Genomic DNA, 7,142 nt, shown 5'->3' with positions numbered 1-7,142 from the left:
TTTTCTAAATGAAGAAGTGTTTGTTGAGCAACCAAAGGGGTTCTAAGACCCTCAGTTTCCAGATCATGTGTTAAGGTTGTAGAAAGCATTGTACGGGTTGAAGTAAGCACCAAGAGCGTGGTATGATTGCCTCACCACATACTTATTGGATTGTGGTTTCAAGAGAGGCCAAGCCGATCGAACATTGTTTGTTAAAAGAGGTGAGAAATCTCTCCTTGTTGCTCAAGTGTATATGGATGATATTGTTTTTGGATCCACAATTGATCAACTAGCTTATGAATTTTTAGAAGAAATGAAAAGGGAATTTGAGATGAGCATGGTGGGGGAGTTGAACTACTTCCTATGGTTTCAAGTGAAACAATAGAAAGATGGAATATTTATTTCTCAAGAGAAATATGCCAAAAATCTTGTCAAAAGATTTGGTCTAGACTCTGAGAAACACACTTCCACTCCCTTGAGTTCCTTAGCAAAACTGAGCATAGATGCAGCCGGTGTCGACATAGATCCAACACTTTATCGAAGTATGATTGGTAGTTTTCTCTATCTCACTGCAAGTAGGCTAGACATTGCTTTTAGTGTCGGGGTATGTGCACGATTCCAAGCAGCTCCTAAAGAGTCCCACTTGACGGCAGTCAAGCGAATTATTCGCTATATCAATGGCATATCTGACTACGGGATTTGGTATTCAAAAGATTTGAATGAGTGCTTGGCTGGTTATTCAAATGCTGACTAGGCCGGGTGCATTGATAATAGGAAAAGCATTTTTGGTGGTTGCTTCTATCTTGGGAATAACTTGGTTTCTTGGATGAGCAAAAAGCATAATTCAGTTTCTCTTTTAACAGTTGAAGCTGAATATATAGCAGTGGGAAGTTGTTGTGCACAACTACTATGGATGAGAAAGCTACTACATGACTATGGAATTTCTCAAGACACTATGTGTATTTTCTGTGATAACACTAGTGCCATAAATCTATCAAAGAATCCAGTTCAACACTCGAAATCCAAGCATATTGAGATTTGGTATCACTTCATTCAGGACTTGGTGGAGGACAAGATTGTGTGTCTAGAGTTCATCAACACTAACAATCAAAAGGCAAACATATTCACTAAACCTTTTAATAGTCTGAGGTTTGAATCTTTGCGTAAGACCATTGGTGTCGGTATCATTCCTTGAACTCTATCTTCCATGTGATCTTTTTGTGTTCATTTATGCATTTTTCCTTTATTGGTCATACATGTTATGTGTATTTGCATTCCTTTACTTAAAATGTTTTTACATTGTTATTTTTTATCAATCTTTTCTTGTTTGTGTGTGTCAAAAATCCAAAAACACATAAAAAGTAGAAAATCCAAAAAGTTTGATCGACATTGTTGAGTTTTGTCTCAAAGCATGTTCTGCCTTGTACCTTTGTACTAATGGCTGTATGCATCTACGAGCTTAGCTTGTTTTCTATGCACTCGTATCATTGTGGGAGAAATCTTGAAATCTATGTGACTATTGTAAATCGATCTTCAACCTTGTCATAAATGATTAATAAATAGTTTTGTTGATCTTGAGACATGCATAAACTAGTGCCTATATATCTTCCCACTATTTATTTTATTGTTTTTGCTTAAAGAGCTCACCAAATATAAATCTCCAAATGAAGAGAGATATTGAGTTGCAAAAGCCTGTTGCACATACTAGTATTTGACTAGGAAAAAGAGAAAGTAACTTGAAATATAATGTATGATGCCCAAAAAGCCAAAGGCTTGCTCATCAAATTGAAATATCAAAAATTTTAGACATCGATCTCAAAATGAGATGTATTGATTCAAAAAGATCAAATAATATGATGTATATGGAGTCAAATGAAAAACTTCAAAGTAATGTAATCAAGTTTATGTAGGAGGTCATATATGCATATTTCTATAATTGAGATAGGTCACATTATCTAGTGCTAATTGTGTATGTCTTGGTTGAATTGATTATTGAAACTTCACATTGGACTAAGGGCTATCTCATTTTTGGTACCCACACACATCACACGTCTATGTTCAATGAATGCCTTATTCATTTATGGGATTATACTTGATTAAATGTGTTTTCACATTCTCAATCTTTGTTGATCAAACACAAAAAAGATTTTTGAGTGTTTTAGTTGTTTTTGGAAAGTATTTTGTTTTTACAAAAATTGTCAAAATTTCAAAAACAGTGTTGCCCTGTTATGGCGACTCAGTCGTGGATCAGTCCAGTCGCATGCCCCTAGTCACGGGCATTACTCAGAAGTTTTCGCGGCTCACTGGCAGGTCAAAGTCTCAGTCGTGAAAAATACTTAGAATATTTTTCAAAATTTGGGTTTCTATGTTTCTTGCGGCTCAGTGTGGCGACTTGTTCGCGAGTGAAAGGTCCAGTCGCGAGGGGTACACAGAGATTTTCGTAGCTTACCTCTCGACTTCCTCACGGGTAGACCTTCCAGTCGCAAAAAACACTTAGAAGAAATTTTTAATTTTTGTTTTAAGTGTTTGGCGACTTACCTTGGCAAATTGCACGCGACTTAACTCAGTCGCGAAAATCACATGTTTTGCGCTTTAAGGGCAGTTTTCAAAACTTTTTAGTTTTCCCTCGAACTTGTGTGACTATTCATTCTCTTCCCCGTTTGAACCTTTCTCAAAACTACCTTGTTTCTTACATAAACCACCATTGTTGTTCATCATTTCTGCTTCAATCTTCAAGGAAAGGTATAGGTTTTGTTTCTTACTCATTATATTTCACATTTACTGCATATATCTCTTGGATTGTGTGTTTTTGCTGATATTTGTATATCTCTTGATTGAATATGGGTATTTGATCTAATTGGTGAAATTGATATGTGATTGTTGGTGGTTATGTACTGATCTACTCTAACTTGAGTAAACATTGTGTTATTAGTGGCACACACGCAATCATTGTCATGTTTGGGACCTAAATCTCAAGTTTTTTAGGGTTTTCTTCATATCCATGTTTTGGAACTAACCCAATGCTAATAATGTTTGGTGTCTTGTGTGGTTTATCTTGTTTTTGGTAAAACATGATGCAGGGTGAAAATGTCTCCATCCAAGAGAGCAGCTGTGAAAGGGGGCAGCAGCAAAGGGAAAGAGCCTGTCATTGATGTTGATGACCTCTCACCTAGAATAAAAAGGACCCGTTCACCATCAAGAGTGTTCGATCCCAACAAGTTTAGATTCTATGCTGCCTTTCAGACTCATGAGACTTATTTCAAAGATGCTACACCGTTGGTTGAAAGGGCTGTTGATCAACCTTCTCTTTTTGACACCAACATTCCTAAATGGTTTGCTCATAAGGATTGGAATTACTTTCTCTCCGACCTTGATAAAGCATATGAGAATTTGGTAAAAGAGTTTTATGCAAATGTAATTGTTGAAGGTGAAGAACTCAAGTGCTGGGTTAGAAGAAAAAGTTTCTCAGTCTCTCCCACATATCAGGCAGAGATCCTTCACATCAACCGGTCGATGCTTAAAAACTCACCGGTTTATGATAATCTATGTCCAGACAAGGACCTACTTTGGGATGCTCTTGGAAAAGACTTGGAATTCTTACCAAATGGGAACTTAGTCAGTGTTTCTTCTCTTCCTCTGAAATTGAAGGTGCTTACAATCATCATGTTTCACAACTTGTACATATTATCCAGCATCGGGTATATGAACCTCAGGCGTGCCTTATTTCTTCATGATTTGATCTTGTTAGGTTCTAAATGTTTAGAATAATTGGCAAATCGTGAACACAAACTTGTCTAGATATAGATCTTAGAGTCTATAGGTTTTATTAGACAATGTTTAAGGTGATTCAAGTCAAGATTCAAGAACATACAAGCTGCAGGAAGAAGACTTCATATTCTGCCTGGTTCGATCGATCGAAGAACAGGCTCGATCGATCGAAAATCGTATCTGCAGAATTTTAAGTTGACCCAAACAGTAGCTTAAGCCCATTAAGGATTAGGGTTTCAGATCTACTTCTCCCACTATATAAAGGAAACCCTAAGCCACATTTTTGGGACTTTAAAGAGAGAGATTAGAGTGCCTCTTGTGCCTCCTTTTATTTTTAGGGTTTTGTACCCGAACCTTTCTAAGTCTTTGTTGCTCATACATTGCGGTTTGTGTGAATCTCTTGTGAGATCATTGAGGAGCTTTCCTTCACATAAACTTAGGGTTTTCAAGGTAGAGATTATCTACGTCTTGATGATCAACAAGGTTGCTACCATTGGAGCTTAAAGAATAATAAGCGTGGGTGCTTGTACTTGATTGAAGAGTCCAAGAAAGAAAGAGTCCGTGGATTCGGAGCTTGCACGTGGTCATGTCAGTAAGTTCTACTGGTGGGTAGCATTAGGAAGTCAAGCGAGGAGCTTGTAGTCCTTCTGTATGAACTTCGATTCTTTCGCATAGTGGATTCAGGTTTACCTTGAGGATAGCTAGGTCAAATCCTCCCTAGGTTTTTACCGTGTGCTTTCCTAGGTGATCATATCTTGTGTTATTTACTTTTCCGCTGCTTTATATTCTTGATATGATTGTTTGATTATTTTAACCTAGAATTGCATAATTTGACTAAGTAACAACTTGGCTAATTAACTAGGCTACTCAATTTGGTTGTGTTTTAAGGGGTCTAAATTTCTAACAGATCTCTGATGTAGAGATTGACATTTGTGCACATATCTTTCACATTCTGCGCAAAATGGTTCTACGCTGATTCAAGGACATGCATTCCTTTTTGCTACCTCATTTCTAGGATTTTGAAGCTCAAAGGGATTCATCCATCAAAAAATGAGTCTCCTTGCACAAAACCAAGTCCAATCAACATGCGTACATTCAACGCTAGCATTGGTCATAGTCGGAAGGGAATCAAAACGAAAACTTCAGCATCTCACAGTGGTTTGCGCTATAGCTTATCCTCATTTGACGAGAAGCTAGACAACATTATGGCATCTGCCCACGAGTTGAGCACCAAGATGTTCGGACTCGCATCTATCTTGCACCATCACAACATTTGGTGTGATATGAAGTTCACTTCTCTCCAAACTCAATTGGATCAGATTTAAAGAAAGCTAGAAGAAGATGAGGACTAGCTATTCCATGACAAAAAGGGGGAGATGATGTTGATAGGGGGAGTAAAATGATAGGGGGAGAAAGTGCTTGATCAAAGGGGGAGATTTTAGCAAGCAGGCCTATGTTTAATATTTTGCTTCATATTTGTATATTTTAGTGTTTATGTTATGTTATTTAGTTTAAGTTTTGCTTTTTACCTTTGCTTATGTAAGCTTTTAAGGTTTGTACCGATGCTTTGTAGCTTTAGTACTTATGGTTAAATGTTCTTCATTTTCTTTACGTATATCACTCTTGTGCCCTTATTGGATTTTTATCCTTGATGCATTTACCTAGTGTTTATGCATTGGTTGAGTGTTGGACATACAAATGATACTTTGCAATTGAGCTTATTAGCTTGCATGTCTGAATGTTCATTCCATGTGTGAATGAGCATTGTGGTCACTTTTTATAGTGATTGTTCGTTTTTGTTCAAGCCATGGTCTATTGCTTTATTAAAAAAAAAAAAAAAACTAAACTAAAAACAAACAAACAAAAACATGTTAAACAAAGCAAAGCAAAACTAGATGCAAATGCATGAGGAAGGAAGAGGAGATGAAGAGATCAATCCATGGAAATAACACCAATGTTTTGACGAAGAAATTCAAAACGGTTGTTGTCAAGAGGTTTGTTGAACAAGTCAGCCTTCTAATCATCGATGTGAATAAACTTAAGAGTGAGAATACCATCTTCGACAAGCCCCTAATGAAGTGATGTTAAATCTCTATGTGTTTGGTTCAAGAAAGTTGAACTAGATTCTTAGAGATGTTGATGGCACTAGTATTGTCACAATAGATGGTGAGATGCTCTTGACAAATACCATAATCATGGAGGAGTTTTTGCATCCATAAGAGTTGGTTGCAACAGCTACCAGCAGCGATGTACTTGGCTTATATAATGGATAAAGGGATGGAGTTCTTCTTTTTGTTCATCCAGGAGACAAGATTGTTACCCACATAAAAACAACCCCCCGATGTACTCTTTCTATCATAAGCATTCCCAGCCTAATCAGCATCAAAATACCCAGCGAAGATGTCATTTGTGTCCTTGCTGTACCACACAACGAACTCAGCAGTGGTTTTGACATACTTTATAATTCTTTTTAAAGCAGTCATCTGAGATTCTTTGGGATTAGCCTGATATCTAGCACACACACCTACACTGTAACTAATGTCAAGTCTACTAGCAGTAAGGTAAAGAAGACTACCAATCATGCTTCTATAGAGAGATGAATCTACACTTTTGCCTAACAAGTCCACAGTGAGTTTAACATTTGGGCTCATGGGGGTTCTAATAAAACTAGCAGATTTTAAACCAAAATTTTTCACAAGATTCTTAGGATATTTAGATTGAGATGGGAATATACTTGAATCTTTTTGACGAATCTACAATCCAAGGAAGTGAGTTAGCTCTGCAATCATGCTCATCTCAAACTCGGCTTGCATGAGTTCTGAGAAGTCATGAGCAAGTTCATCCTTAGTCGATCCAAAGATGATATCGTCAACATAGACTTGAGCAACTATCAACTCGCCATCTTCCTTTTTTATGAAGAGAGTTTGATCAATCTTTCCTCTTGTGGACCCATGTGACACCAGATATTATGTGAGTCTATCATACCAAGCTTTAAGGGCTTGCTTCAACCCATAAAATGCCTTCTTAAGGTATAACACATGATCCGAAAAGTGTGAATCAATGAATCCTTTTGGTTGAGCCATATAGACATCTTCTTTAAGTAGCCCATTCAAAAAAGCAATCTTCACAACCATCTGATAAAGTTTAAACTTCAGATGACATGCTAGGGCAAGGAGAATTCTGATGGACTCCATACGGGCAAGTGAGGCAAATGTTTCATCATAGTCTACTCCTTTTATTTGTGAATATCCTTGAGCTACAAGCCGAGCCTTGTTGCGAATCACATTGCCTTCTTCATTAGTCTTATTGTGGAATATCCACTTTGTGCCAATGATGTGCTCACCCTCTAGTCTAGGTGCTAGAGTCCAGAAATCATTCCTTTGAAACTGAAGTAG

This window comes from Quercus suber, unplaced genomic scaffold, assembly GCF_002906115.3.
Source record: "Quercus suber isolate HL8 unplaced genomic scaffold, Cork oak 2.0 scaffold_222, whole genome shotgun sequence".
NCBI lineage: Eukaryota > Viridiplantae > Streptophyta > Magnoliopsida > Fagales > Fagaceae > Quercus > Quercus suber.
This window is presented reverse-complemented; position numbering follows the sequence as displayed.